Genomic DNA, 15,619 nt, shown 5'->3' on the forward strand with positions numbered 1-15,619 from the left:
AATATATTTCGTAGGAGATGCTATCTTGAGAGTTGTTTCTTAAAAAAACTGAGATCATCACTGATATCATTGATTCTCTTTTTTTCTAAGACTCCTGCGGGCAAACAAAGTGCTTTCCTGACTGCTCTGATCTCTCTGCTTCTCACCACAACAATCACTTAAATAGCAGCAGTGAAATCAGATGGAAGAGGTATTTGTAGGAGCCTAGCAAATGGGTCATTATCCCAAGATTTAGTTTCTCATTTCATGTGGATTACTGTTGCTATTCACTCATTACAGATGATTCACCCAGGGCTGTGCGAAGCCCAAGTACCCTGGATAAGCAGGGCAGAGCCAGGTGAAATTCCTGGCTGGGCATGCCGAGCTCTCTGCAATCCTGCTCCCACTTCTGGGGACTCCTCCCAAGCTGCCTGCACACAGGAACGAGCGACATTGAGCTTTGTACCAGGCCAACAGGGACAGACTGGATCCCGTGTGCCACCCCAAAAGCCATACGGGCAGCAAACAGGCCCCAAACTGAGTCTCTTTGGTCAGGGCTCCCTCTCCAGCTAGCAGAGGGAGACAGGTGCTTTCCCAAGGCCATTCAGCCCCTCTAAAATTTGACTCACCAGCTGGCAAGGCTATCCAGGTTCCCAAATTAGGTGCCTTAGCTAGTTGCCCGACTGCAAGCAAAGCAGAAGTAACTCAGAGCAGGAGTCAATCAATGCTCAGCTGACATGGCTACCATGCACAGAAAGCTGCCAACTCCCTTGTTCCTGTAATATATGAAACAAATTAATCAGAAAACGAAAATAAGCCCTGTCTTCACTGACCCCATCTAGAAAAAGGATAGAAATGGGACCTGAATGAGGAAGGTCTCCCTTTACACTGCTCACCTCTTGAGTTCTTAGCCCACGGATCTGTCGAGTCCCTGCATGAGATTCACTGCAACCCAAGTGGCATCACCCCACTCTGCAGTAGAGCGCTTTGGACTGTGGAGGAGGATACCCAGTGCTACTGTCTGTCTCTGGGAATACACCTCCTGGCGTGACTCGGCTTTCTGTGGCACCATGCTAAAAGACTGCTTTCCAGCCCAAATATTACAGCCTTTCCCCCAATAAACAAGCCAGCCCCTCCATGGGCATCTACAGTCACATCCTTGCAACATGAAGAATCGGCGCCCCTTTCCTTTCATCACCCAATACGCAGAGTATCAACTCCAGGGGCGGAACTGGGAAGTGTACGTAAGGGACGCAAAGGGGCATTTTAAGGACGGGAATGGGAATAACGACTAACTTCAGTGAGCAGCAAGCTCCAGCTAAGACGGAAATTTGGGGGTGTTACCCACGAGTAGCATGTGCCTTTCAGCTGGCTGATTCAGAGTCAATTCATGCTGTGACTCTGTGTGCTCACTCTTCTTTCCAGGACCAGGACGCCTTGCTTACTGGAAGGCAGCTGCGACAACTGTTTTTAACCCACCCTTTTTCAGGCCACCACCACAGACTACAGGACTCTCGGATTTTACTGTTTTAACTGGGGAAGATCTGAAGCTGTCAGGTCCCTCTCGCTTACACAGGCCTGGACTATATGCTTGAGTTGGACTCAATGATACTTGTGGGTCCCTTCCAACTCAGGATATTCTAGGATTCTATGAGTATAAATCCCTTGATTATAAATCCCTTTCTGCAGGAAGAAGACACCACAGATCCTCACCGAAACTTATTTCTAATCTAGGGAGACAAGAAACAACAGGCAAACCAGACAGAAATCTTTGCTGAGAGGTGTGATGACACCACACCAGATCAAAACTCAGAAGATTCTGTATCTAAACCTCCCATGTTTACACAGGCCAGAATTGCACAAAAATACACATTTTCTATCACGATACAAAAGTTAGTCAACTTGAAGGCAAGATGTTTTTCAAAAAACTCCTTGTCTCTGCTTGCTAAAGGTACACTCAGGCGACACCTAAAATATTTGTAGCTCATGTCCTCATCAAAGTTTAGCATACTCCACCTACAAGGCCATATTTTTGTTTTGTGGCAGGAAAGCAGTTCTTAATGTTATTGACAATTCCAGTGGGTTCGGTCATCAAGTACTTCAAACTCATCTACACAGTCAAGTGCCGCTACTCTTAGACTGGACTGCTGTTTTCAGATACTCTCCCCATGAATAAATAATTAATTGAGGACTAATGGAAGACCATAGAGGCCCGGAGGAAGAAGAACAACTCTACTGCCCTGAGAAAAAGGAACAAAAAGTGAATTATTTTCATTTTGACATGCTGAAATGCATCGCCCACAAAAGATACATTAAAGCTAATGAATTTCTGGAACTGTTCTAGATAGGCTATGCAGACAAGGAGGACCTGTGTCCTCTCTGCACTTTGGGGACACCATACACGTGTGGCTTACCTGTCCCCCATTTCTGTTCTCTAGCAGACTTCACAGTGCTTTGCCTTACAACTGGTTTGCAAACCTCTTCATGATTTTGCATGAGAAACAATTTCACGGTAGGGTTGCGAGAGCAGAGAATGCTGCGTGGAGGATGGCAGTGCGGGTGCTGCAGCACACTTCGTGCTAGACTGTAACAGGGAAGCAACCACACCATGACATAGCAGCCACTTTCACATCAAGATTACGTCCATGTCCATTGGGAATCAACTTTTAAACACAGGGTTACTTTTACTTCCCACCCCGCATTGTCCCTGTGGTGACCTGGGAAGCACCACAGTGATACGAGTGCAAACCCAGCTTGCTCCCTCTCCAGCCAATTTCTTAATTTTGTACTACTGGTTTTGAATCTCTGCGTTTCCATCACACACGCCTGTGTCTCCACAGCCACCCCTGCTACCTGGAACTCCACCCTTGGGCATGGTTCTCTGCCCCCAGACCAAGCACTTGCTGTCACTCCTGGCACCGCCAGCAACCTTCACCATGGCTGGAATGACTCAAAACAGAAAACGCCCAACAAGAAGACAACCCTCATCAACAGCCTTTCATTCCCCCACAGCAACCAAAGCATGCTCCCAGAGCAGCTCTGCCCAGACACAGAGCAGGTACAGCTGACGCCCAGTACGATGTCTGGATGTTGCAGGCTCTGCCCCAGAGCTAATCCAAGCTTCAGGGATCAGGCAGAAACGCTTTCCGCTGCGCATCCCCAGATGAGCCTGTATGGCAGATTTCTTCGCCAAGTGCTTCTCCAGCCCAGCTTTCTATCTCAAGGCAAAGTGCTCCACAGCCCGACGGCTCCAGTGCCCACACAGGACCTTCACACCACAGATGTCATAGCTCCGGCACTAGTGACGCATTACTCAAGCACGTGGTGACTTGCTGTTAAACCCAGCAGCCGAGCAAGCGGAGCTCCCCTGTGTCCTCAGCTGCCCTGGGCAGCTGGAGCTTTTTCTGGCACCTGACTAGCAACCCTGTGGCTTTTACCTCATGTGCAGAAACGAGACAGAACATGGATTCAGGCTTACCTTCTTCCTGCATCTTTAAAGGAAAGTGTTCGGGTTTAGCACTAGCCAGCAGGGCTGTTTTTTAGAAGCTGAAGACAGCAAGGTCCCTCTTTCTGGTGATTTAAGCCTTCTCCTCCAGCAACATGGCCACATTACTTTCCTACCTGAAAGCTGCCCTTCCATGCCCTGTCCCATCCATGCTTTTCAGGGCAGCAAGGGTGCTGCATGCTGGGTAGGCACGGTGCCCGGCAGGGAGGTGCAGCAATGGCGGGGGAATCCAGCGCTTCCCCACATGCTACCACCAACCTCAGCAGCAAGAGGAAGGCCCTGTGGCACCACCGCAGGCTTCGCCCTTGGCAGAGGACAGCACTTCACGGTACTTGTGTCACAAGCAGTTACAGGAATTGAGAGATTTCCTGGGTGGCTCTGGGCAAGCTGTGTCGTGGCTCTCTGTGGTGCTGCCACAGGACTTCAGCTGGCCCCTGTCCTCCCTATCGCACTCCCTGCTTTTTGCCAAACTCCAATGCATTTGCTCACATCACGCAGTCCCCTGCGCTGCATCACTGTCCCCTTACACAGCCATTCCTGGGATCACATACCACTCAGATGAGCAAGACTGGAAAAATCTTCCCCCCCTCCGTGCAAGTCCTATATTGGCCTGGTGTTGGTATAAACCACAGATTACTTCATGACTTTTTTGGCACCCACAATCTACATCATCAGCTAGTGAGTGGGATGGGTCATATACACATGAGAGCGCCTGGGCGAAACCACAGAAGGGTTAACTCTGCAGCGGGCTGAGAGAAAACGCAACGCAACCAGTACAGAGGGCTCTCAGAGGAGCCAGAGGCTGTGACTCACCGGGAGGGGCTGTGCAAAAACAGGGCTTTCAGCGAGGCCCAGAGGAATTAATTTCTTTCGGGACGTTCTTCCCCCAGAGCCAGGCGAGAGAAGGCGCCTCACCTTTCCCATCACCGAGTGGATCCGGTGACTGCCCTGCCAGGAGGGGAATCGCTATTGTCCGGCCGATTGTTTCCAGTCTGGCTAAAAACGGGATGACAGGAGACTAATTGCTTCACTGGAGGAAAAAAAAAAAACAAAACAACAGTCTGGAGTGACCAAATTATTTTGTACACTGTTGTTGTTTGGGTTTGTTTCCATCCTGGCTTAAGAGCATTAATGACTTCAGTTGCAGGAGGATGGGGGGAGGAAAGCCATTAGGGTGAGGACATGATCCACACAGACATCTCTCGCCCAGCACACGCTTCTGCCCCAGGCAACCTCCACAGCCCTGATGGCAACAGGGCGTTGCATCCGTCTGTCTGTCCCTCCTTCCTCCCGCTCATCAGAATGAGGAAGGTGGCTGAGAGCAAAGGGAAACGTTCAGTTTTCCTTTTTAATCTGTCTGACTGGGAATGCCAGCCTTCCTGCAGCTCAAACACTTCAGCATGTTAGCCACGCTCAGCAGTGTCTCCAGAAAAACTGCTGTCCCTTCTCAGTGGCAGGGAAACAAAGGGGAAATGTCCCAAAAGCATCCGCTCCAGGAGAAAGCGGCAGAGGCCAAAGCCTGTAAACTAAAGTTTGTTTGTTTTGTTTGCAGAAGCCACACTGAATCTCCTGAGACTACTTCTGGCGTCCGGAGAGACAGAATGAAACCTAAAGCCAAGACACGTAATTAATGTTGAAATTCTTCCTTACATAACAGCGCCTGGGACGCAGCCACTGACTTGGCCAATGCTGCGAACGGCCCTGCCAGCACAGGCCAAGAAAGGCCTGCGAGTGAGCGATGCTCGTTATGCCCCGTGGCTACAGGCATCCTTACATACCCAGTGTGGGCTTCAGGGAATTAGGGATCAGGAGCCTATGGGAATTATGTGCTCACATCCATAAGCCAACCCTATTGAGGGACAGCCATCTTCTAACTGGACGCATCCCCCTGGGAACAGTAGAACAGCTCAACCCACCCCAAACCACAGCAAGGTCTCAAGGAAGACACAAGCAGAACAAAGACTTGGAAATATTAGGAGCTTCCCTGGAGAAGAGATGGAGAATTTCAGCACGAGTCTGGTTGTAAGAAAGTGAAGAGAGAGTAGGGAAAGCTCGCAATCAATGACTTCAATTAACCTGTCCTAGACATGACAGAACATGGAGATACCTGATACTCCATGCCACATTTAACTCATGCAAAGGCAACAGCTAGGCTCCAGAAACCATCATGTGACATCCCCTCCCTTTCATATGTCCCCAGTCCAATGTCAGCTTACTGGTTCATGGCAATAGTTGGCATTTGCTGTCTTGCTTCCTGGCCAGTGGGCATCCAGAGATGCCACCAGGTGATGCTGGGAAGCAGCACCCAACAGCTCTGGCAGGAACTTCTCCTGACTGCCCTGTAGCTTGGGGAAAGCCTGAAGGACCCCAAAGGCAGCTGTGACTGGAGATGATGAGGTGCGGTAAACAGGGCAGGCTGCAAGACAGTTTTCCGTTAATTTTATCACACAAAATACCTGTCTTTCCTCCTGGGGCTATCCCTGTCAGGGTAGTCACCAATTTGAGTGAGCAAGGCAATTTCGCTAGATCAAAAGAGTGTAGGGGGACGTGCAACACGGAGAGTCTCCACTCATGAATCAGACTTCAGCCCACTCGAGCCGCAGACGTCTTGTGGCTTTAGAGGTTCGAAAGCTGGTCTTGCTTTGCTCTGACTCCTTTCCAAAACATCATAATTTCCAACAAGAAGCACAGGTTAGTATTGCCGTTCTGAAAGCAAACAGGAAAGTATGTTTCAAGTAGCTCAGTCACAGATAAAAGCTATCTATATAACGGATATGGTGAAACAGACAGGGAAAAAAATTGTGATTTCAAGTATGAGTTACACTAGTCCCATCTCAAAGCCACACCAGCAGATCAGCTGCCACTGATCGGCCATCACAACTTTGAAATCAGCTCTGCAGTTCAAGGCGTGAGTTGGACTGGTTGAATCTTCGCTGGCTTGCTGCATCCCAAGCAGCACAAAGGAGACTGAGAGCTGTAACCCTCCCGCGGCGGGTGGCCCTGGCCCCAAAGAGACCCCAGCAGGAGCAGGACCAGCTCTTGCTCCATGCTGCGTGCTGATGCAACGGTAGAGCGGCAGGCAGTGCCATGCTCTGACCTTTGTGGTGGGTGGGCTGTCTCCTTGGGAGCTCAGCCAGCTGGCAAGAGTCAGAGCAGCTCCTTGGCTTTCTCATTTATCAAGGCTGGGCAGAAAAGCAAGAAGCAGGAGCCAGCTGCCAAGATTTTTGCTCCCTTCTGTGCTCAACAGTGGCTGAAGGTAGAAATTCTGGCTGTAAAGCTGCTGTTTGGGCACCAGGTTTTGAACTAGTGATATGAGAAGTACTGAAATGGGGAGCTCCAGCTAGCAAGAATGATTATAAAAGAAGAGGAAAAACTTAAGAGAAGGTGGAGGCAACAGCAAAGGCCAAATTAAGTTGATAAGATTGTGTCAAAATCCTCAAAACACAGATAAGCATACAATTCCTCAACTTATGGTCAAGACATACTGACAAACACAAATGCAAAACACTCTAATTCAGCTTTTAGGCACCAGTCAACAAGGACACGGGACCTTGCTACATTTTCAGACTCAGGTAAATGTCAAAAGGAACGTAACCAGATCCAGAGAAGGGAGGAGAAAACCCGAAGCCCACATGCTAAATGTCACCAGCTCAGCCTCTAACACGGGTGCCACAGAGCCTGTGCACTGAAATGTGCTGCAGCCTTGCTACAATAGCACACGCAGGCTTATTTGAAAGCCCATGAGGAGTTTGAAGGGATCACTTCCTACCGCCCCTTCTACCATACAGGTTTGCACATGTAATAATTTCCCCCTGCTACCTTGCACAGCTAACCCTGCTTTTCCCAGTTTCCCCCCCATCCCCTCCTCCAGCCCCCTTCCTTTTCCAATACAATATACAAGAAAGCCATCACCCACTTTGGCAAGGCATCATGACACTGCTGCCTTCCCCGCAACGACGTAGATCAGAAATGGTTCGGATGCATACATTCATATCCTTATTGGATGGACTTTGCCATGGCAGTATGCCTGGATCGGAGCTTTAGCTAGTAAATAACCTCTTCTAGCTGGAATTAATTTTCCTGATTCAGGAGCACTTCTCTGCTATGCTGCTGAGAGATTTGTGAAAGCGGCTCTAGATGTTAATAATAAATCATGCTTGTGAAACTTTAATTGATTCAGAAGAGATCAGCTCAGAGTGTGGAGGATCTCTGTGGTTATGAATATAGCACACTTCGTACGTGGTTGAGACTTGAAGGCTTGCTCCCATTTCCATTGTTGTCAGCTGGAATACCGCCACCTGCTTTAGTGGAATAATAATCGGGTAATACAATTCCAAGACTAAATTGTGCCTTTAGGCACAGCCTCATAAAAGGGGAGGTTCTCGATCCTATTAGCAGCAAAGGTGTTATGACTCAGAGGCCAAATGATGAGTAATGCTTTCCCCTTGCTCCATGGGAATAGGCTTTGCAATCTGCACCCTGGCCCGCACCAGCGGCTAACTACAAGCCCCAGCACCCGCTCGGCTGGCACGCAGAGGGCAGAAGCAAAGCTGTTCCCAGCGTCCTGCCCAGGGTACCGCCAGCAGAAGATGGAATTTTCTCCCACAGAAATAATGAATTGTAAAATAGACAACTATTACTGCAGTGTTGCCATGTAATAGTTGAAATTTTCCACTGCCTTCTTATTTTTAGTTTATTTCTGTATCATCACAGGCAGCTGATGGCTCTGAACTAGAATCTAAAGACAAGGTGCTACAATGGCACCACTGATATTAAAAGTTGCTGGAGGACTTTACAAAATTCCTCTGTTTGCATACAACCAGAGTACCTACGTGCTCACTGGCATAAAGAACAAAATCTAAACTTTGGGATTACTGACCAAGGAAACACCAGGCACTGATCTTGCTACAGCTAAAAGAGTAAGTCAAATTCTCCCTGAATAGCTACGGCAGTTGCTGCAGGCCATGTATGTCAACAATACTGATTTTCTCATTGTCTCCCTTACATATATAGCAGCTTCACCCGCTGCAACACGCCATGTTGCAAGAAATCTTCCTTCTTCCGACTTCAGCAAGTCGGAGGGAGCAGATGCAACAGCATTTTGTTGGCATAATCTTTCTTTTGAAAAATTGTACAAAACATTTATTAAAGTTGACAGAGACCTTTTCTTCAACTATATATATATCGGCCTCCCTAATGCTAACTCAGGGGTCGTATTCTCTGACATTAATATGGAAAGTTTCCTCGATTCGAGGTGGGTACGAAGATCAACAAAATGATTAGATTAATGCTGGGCAATTCTGGAGATCTCAGAGCAAAAGTTTTCAAAATTGGGTCCTTAAAATCATAGGCCTGAATGCTCTTGATATCAGGGAATACATTAAAAGTCAGATGAGCATTTCTGGCTAAAAAGGTAGCAATAATATTTAGAAGCAGTTTTTAAAAATAGATTTTACATAACAACTTAAAATTAATTTCATTTTTTTTCTCCTTCTCAGGACTTTCACACCTTTAGAAAAGAATGAAGAAGGCAGGAAAGGCAGAAAAATGGTCTTTTTGTAGAAAAGATTGTTTCTTAGTTTCAGAGGTTCAACCTAAATATTCCCAGGTGCTCTGGGATTTAAAGATTGAGTCTAATTCTGGACTCCTTTCTTTAAGAACTCAGCTGTAATTGTTACACGTAGCTATTTCTTATATTGCATCTGCATGCTTTTTAATTGTGAAATGCCTTCGTAAGGACGTATTAGTCACGAAAAGAAGGACAGAATACAAGTCACGTCTAATCACTTATCCCCTCTGCCGATGAGCAGTATTGCTTATTTTTATTGCACCCATACCAGAATTCCCAACAAAGACCAAGCTCTCATTTCAAACATTCAGTAAATGAGAGTCCGTGCCTGTAAGAGTGTAGTACACAAGTTATTACATGCAAATGTAACAACTACACCAAAGGAGAAGAAGAGTGAAAGTACAAGGGACTTGCACTTATGTAAAGGTTATCCAGCCTTGGGGCGGGTGGATGAAGTAGCCAAACTCCTGAGGCCCCTTCAAGCTCTGGTTTTCAATGATTTATACAAACTCATTATGTGCAGGGTTTGCAGGTTTCAAATCAATCCCTTTAATAACCATAAAGGAAAAGTAGACGCTAGCAGAGCCAATAACTTCTGTAGGCTATTCAGTAGTCCTTAGTCATGTGGAAAGTTGCATTAAAGTTCACAGACTATATACAGTGGAGTCAATGGGGCACAGAGATCTGATATGTGGATCTCAAAACAGGACTGCTCTTCGTAAGCATAACTGTAAATCAGGACTAAACTGTCCCGCACAGTGACTGATTAAACATGACATGGAAACATGAGGGGCTGGGTTTTTTTCTCTGCACTTTCCATTTGATCAAGTGCAGAGAAACAACACTTTGAACACTGCATGCCAGAGGCTGTAAAAGAGCCCAGCTTGCAAGCGTGCAACAGCCACATCCGAGTGGAAAACAATGTGGAAGATGTGCTGTCTAGAAGCATAAATCAGTCTACACGAGCTGTTGACTGTCAGATAAGATAGCCACAGACACTACTACACTCCTGACCCTAAGAGACATTCCTTTATATTTTCTAAAGCTGAATGAAGTGCTTCCAGCATGAAACTTCCCCTTCTGCACTAAGCAGTTGTTGTAGGGACGGGGCCATTGGTATGCTATTCTGTGCCAATTTGCAGCTTTTAGCTGATTTGCTTCACTCATTCACCATAAAATCAGCTTATATTTCATTCTTCCGCTGTTCTCATAACACAGCACATGCTTCATTTTGCCCTGCTTATACATATCTACTCTTGCCTTCAGGGCCCCCATCCAGGAAAGCGCCGAGTCTAGGAGCTCTCCCGAATCGAGGTCTCGAAGCGATAGGGACCAGACCCAGAGCTGAGGTTATGGTGCTCCACAGAGTGGAGACTCACACCCGTTTTGGCTGAGCTGTTTCCCACCCTCTCCTCTTGGATGCAAACAATATGCCTCTACCTGCGTGCAGGCAAACCAGGGTGGGGAAGAAAGAGGCATCAAATACAGCAAAGACTACCTACAGATGCATCTACTGTAGCACATCAAGCAAAAACTTTCAGAAAAGCTTAAAAATACCTCATTAAACAAAAGATTTATCTTTATTTGCTAAGAAAACAAAGCTATGCACAGCACCTAAGCAAATCAATGGTAATCCCTGGATAGCCCCCCAGCCAGCCAGTTTGCCTTGCAGGGCACGGCTGGTATCAGTCACAGATCCAGTTCAACTGCTAATTTACCTCCCTGGGGAAAGACCCTTGACTTCAGGGGAAACAAGATCTGGCTCAGATGTGAAAAAGGGCATGAGATGAGAATATACAAGATCACCAGTTGCCAAAAAAACCCACAGAAAAACAACAGAGAGAGAACATGAGGGGTCCCATGTCTACAATGTCTTGATCCATGGAAAAAGCAAACAGCACACCAGTAAGAGCTGCTGTGTTAACAGTGGCTCTATGTAATTAGGAAAGGCATTCAGCTCCTGTTTTCAGCACGTAATTTTTAATTGATTTTGCTGAAAGAAACGTTAGTGTTGTTTCAGTTAATAAGAGTCTTTCCAGCAAAACTGGTCTCTGTAAAAGGCTTATGTAAACCTTCCTCCAAGTGTCACAGGCTTATTGTTTGAATTGGCAGGGAATTCACCTGTTGCAAAAAACTCACTCCCTATAAAAGCCAACAGTCATGAGACATAGAGCTGCAGACCTGACGGGTCTCCTGCACTAAGGAAAGGTGATGATTTCAGAGACCTGGCCAGTATCCAGCAATCCTTCCAGATCCCAGAGGAGACGGAGCTTTTCCCTGTCATAAGGAGCACCACACATACGAAAGTGATGCTTTCAGATAACACACAGAGAAGTCAACACTTGTTGTTAATGAGCCCATCATGTTTTCCCCAAGAGCTAGTGTTCAGCCCCAAGGTAAGACCACGTTCTCACCTGGGTGGCTGCATAATTGTCTTTTGCCTTCTAAAGGGACCACGCATCCTATTGAACAGAGTCAAGTCACAGGACCTACTTAATGGTTTGCTGCCTTTTATCTCGGTGGCTGGTGCCACATCGGAGCATGGGGCCTCCGTGCAGGCCACCGCATGTTCAGAGGCGTGACAAAGAACAAGCAGACCCCGAGCATCCCTGGAAGGGCCAGCTGCGTTAGAAATATCAACACAGACACAAAGCCAGTGGAATAAGCCACCTAGTTTAGCATGAGCCCTCAGGATAAAAACAAGGTTCTTCAGACAGCCAACAACCAGTCCTTCTCCCAAGCTGTCTAGCCCAGCCTTTTAGCTCCTCTGGCTCTTGATCAGCTACATTACCTACATGCTACACTACTGATACCCTTAACGATATATCTGCCACCACGCTGGGCCAAGCAGCGGGCTGGGTCACGTATCTCTCTCCACTATCCAACTCCATACCCAGAGCTGGCAAAACCGGCACTGAAGTGCAGGGTGTAAAGGCGACACTGCCTCTGCTTCCAGATATAGCTAACCCAAGGCCAGTTCAGGTACGTCACCACGTACTGCATGCTGTATCGCCTCTGTGGGTGGTGGAGACATGTTCTGAAAAGTGCCCATCTCATCGCCCATACATCCTCCTAGTGAGACACATTTGCAGAGGGAGAGAAAGAAGGTTTGTCATAAAAATCAAGACCATGTCACTAGGTTGGGTTGATTGCTTTATGTTGCCTGTAAAAAGGCTGTTATCTTTCCGAAACTGAAAAAAGTCTGCAGGGAAAACCCCCAAGCCCTCTCCTCCTCCAAAAAAAAACCCCATAACAACAAACTTTAATAAAACATTTGCATTTGCCCTTAGTACACAGGTATGATGCCTCTGTTGAGGGACACCATATAGGTGACCCCAGCAAGTGGACCTATCCACTACCAAAGCTGTACACCAACCTATGCAAAGGCTTGAATTTGAGGGCAGCAGGGCAGACCAGCCATTCTTACAGTAATGCCACATGGAAGGAAAAGTCATGCTTTTAAAATAACCCCTCATAATTATTTACTATCTCTTTGCTTTTTAGAGGACTACGAGCGGACTAGCTCACTTGCACTGAGTAAGCCACTGTGCAATCTAATACTGTTCAGATGCGCATGCTGGTTTGTTTTGTTTCCGGCATGCACAGAAGCCAAAATACGCTCCCCCTACCCTGGGAATTGCTGAACTGGAAAGTGAAAGTCGGGAAGAGCTGCCTCAAGAAAAATAGCACATATAGTCTTTAGATAAAAATCACAAACCAACCTACCTACCTGCAACAGGACCCAGCATACTATTTTCCTTTAGAAGTGAGCTTAAAGAAAGCAGCAGTGCAAGAATACTGCCCTGTGAGCAAAGATTTTATCTACAATAGCTTTGATTATTGCCTAACCTTTTCCTGGCAACATACAGCAGGAGCTGATCCCAACTATGTCCTTGTCCTACTCCTCTGTGGGGTGCACAATATACTATGATTTGACGTGTTGAAAAGCGCGCTTTCATGGCTGGATTCATTCTAGTCCTACCCCCCCTATGATGGGATAAGGAACCACACTGTACTTGTCAACGTTTTTTTCAGGAAGCAACTATAAATAGGCACTGCTGAGTTGACAGCTAAACCTCAGCTTAGGGCGAGACAGAGATATTTCCTTGATAAGGCCAGAAAGCCATCTCTCCTTTGCAGTGTTGCAAATGAAAAATAATAAAAAAAAAAAAACTCTGTGAAACTGAAACCCCTCTTTAAAAAAAAAAAACAACAAACAAATACACACACACACACACATTTATGTGACTTCTGTTCTGGCCAGGGCGTAGTAATGGAAAGCAGACTTTCCTCGAAGTGAGAAGCAGACTTACTGAAAATTTCAGTTGCATCATGAAAACCACCCTATGAGAGCACCAATCCAGCAGTAAGCCTGGTTTTGATGTTAAAAAGTCACATATAAGCAAAATGCACCATCTGCCTCAGGAACCCCATTCTCATGGACTCACAGTAGCAATTGCAGAAACCCTGCACTATGGCTATTTCAAATTGCATATGTGTGGCCAGAAAAGGAATCAACAAACACCTGATTTTTAGCTGTTACCAGCATTGTTACCCCAGGCCAAAGTGACGCATTTCAGCTACTTCTCGATGAACTTTCAGTGCTGGCTCTCAAGCCTCTCCAGCATTTCAAAGGAGAGAAGGCCCAGCTTTTGGCAGCACGTGCGGCAAAAGCAGCTTGACTTACCGGGAGAACACACATTGTGTTGGTAAATGCAGACTCTCTCCTGAACTGCTTAATCTTGAAGGGGGCAAGGAAAAATACAGTATTATTATGTTTAAGTTTAGATCAGAAGAAAAACAAATGACCCAGGGTATTCTAGGCCAGCAACTCTCTTACTCCACTGACCCTGGGAATCCAGAAAGAAGAGGCACATTGAACAGCTTGTGGCAAAACGCTTTCTGGTCAGGCTTTTCCTGGTGTCTCTCCCCCCTGCTCCCAGCCTCCTAAGCAAGCACTCACATTCGGATCATACACTCTCCAGACTCTCTTACATAAGTGCAGTGATTCCCTTCTGAGCATCTCCTTCCCTCCTGCAGACTCCCTCCTGAGCCCGCTGTTCGTGACCCAACAGAAGCAATCTCAGGTCAGTACAGCAGCAGCCAGCAGCTCTCTCCCCTTACATCTTCCAGAACGGAGTCACCCCGACTAATTTTAAAAAACCAAGTCATCCCTGTGCAAATCTGCCCCATGCAGCTGAAGCTACCTGACTCCACAGCTCAACCAGTTCCTCAACAAGATCAAAGCCTGTGCAGTTGTTCAAGGAGTTTTTCAATTACTCCTCCAGTTTCTATCATGAATTACGGCAGCACTTGAAGAGCGCCAAAACCCAGAGGGATCGATTACTCCTGCCCTGTGACAGGCAGCAGGCTGGGGGGACAGGACAAGCTGGAAGCGCAGCGGCATTACATTACGCATAGACACAGTTTTGCTGCTGAATGATTGACAATAACTACTGGATATCACTATTTTAAGGATAATGTCATTTGCGTAATCATCTGGCAGGGTCTCTCTTCAGCGGCTGGCATTATTCACAAGGGAAGAATTAGACGGAAATCCAGTTGTAGACTAAGTAGATTTGCTATTCTATGCAGACAATCACAGTGCTTTAGAAGCTCGATATATATGGTATATGTCACTAGTAATTTTCATACTCTCAGGGCCCAGAGAATATTAAGATGACACTCCTTCTCTATTTCACTGTGCCACATTTATCATATGATTCCATACTTAAAAATAATTTAATATTCTCTGTCCTCACCTGACCATCTGTTTCTTACTGGAGCTCAAGCTAGGAAGAGAAAGAAAGGTTGCTTCTACTTGATTTATTCTGTCATCTCACCATCAGATAGGAAAGTTTTCCCCGCACAGCCCCCCCTTTGGCCACTTTAGCCCTCAGCTATTTTGGTTTTAGTGTGTTCAAACCGGGATTTATCTGATAGGGGAAGACGCACTACTAAACACAGGACTGCACTGCCTGGGTTAAACAATGCAAAGCCCCAAACCAAACGGCATCTGGCCCAACCCACAGTCTGAACGGTACTAACGGAGCCTGACTGGGATTGGAACTGGTCCCATCCTGGACCCAGCTGTGGGTTCCAGCTGTACAACTGTAACCAAGCAGCAAAGAGAGAGAGTTGACGTTGTTATTTGCAGTGCTGGCATGCCACAAGTGGGACTGAGCAGGGCTAGAGCACAGCATACCCAAATATGCATGCTTTGCTGCTGGAACCCAGGTAACAGTCTCCAAAGAAAACAACCGTCTGTTCCTCCTTTCCACTGCTCTGAGCAAGATGATGTCAGAAGTGTTCTGCAAAGCATGTCAGAAAGAAACCTTTCTCTACAACCAGACTGTCTCAGTGCTGACATTTCCCTGCTCTAGCTGTCCTGTTCCACCCCAGAAGAGGTCTGGCTCTGCCCTGGCTTACATGGGAGGATGCTGGTCAAATGGTCATCTTGGTCAGGGAGGCCTCTGCAAAGCAGACTGGCTGCCTGATCCATGCTGGCTGGTCCATGCCTTGATGCTTGAGCCGACAGTGGAGCGTTTTGGCAGTATAGCAGGGAA

At 46.9% G+C, this 15,619-nt stretch overlaps 1 protein-coding gene across 1 annotated transcript in view; it reads right to left on the minus strand.

Annotated features, from left to right (window-relative positions):
- Window positions 1-15,619, minus strand: part of PRKCH (protein kinase C eta) — a 121,298-nt gene that overhangs the window by 30,861 nt on the left and 74,818 nt on the right. The gene's annotated exons all lie outside the window — the stretch shown is intronic.

This window comes from Nipponia nippon, unplaced genomic scaffold (genome assembly GCF_047370975.1).
Source record: "Nipponia nippon isolate SJK-2023a ecotype South Korea unplaced genomic scaffold, ASM4737097v1 scaffold_11, whole genome shotgun sequence".
Classification (NCBI taxonomy): domain Eukaryota; kingdom Metazoa; phylum Chordata; class Aves; order Pelecaniformes; family Threskiornithidae; genus Nipponia; species Nipponia nippon.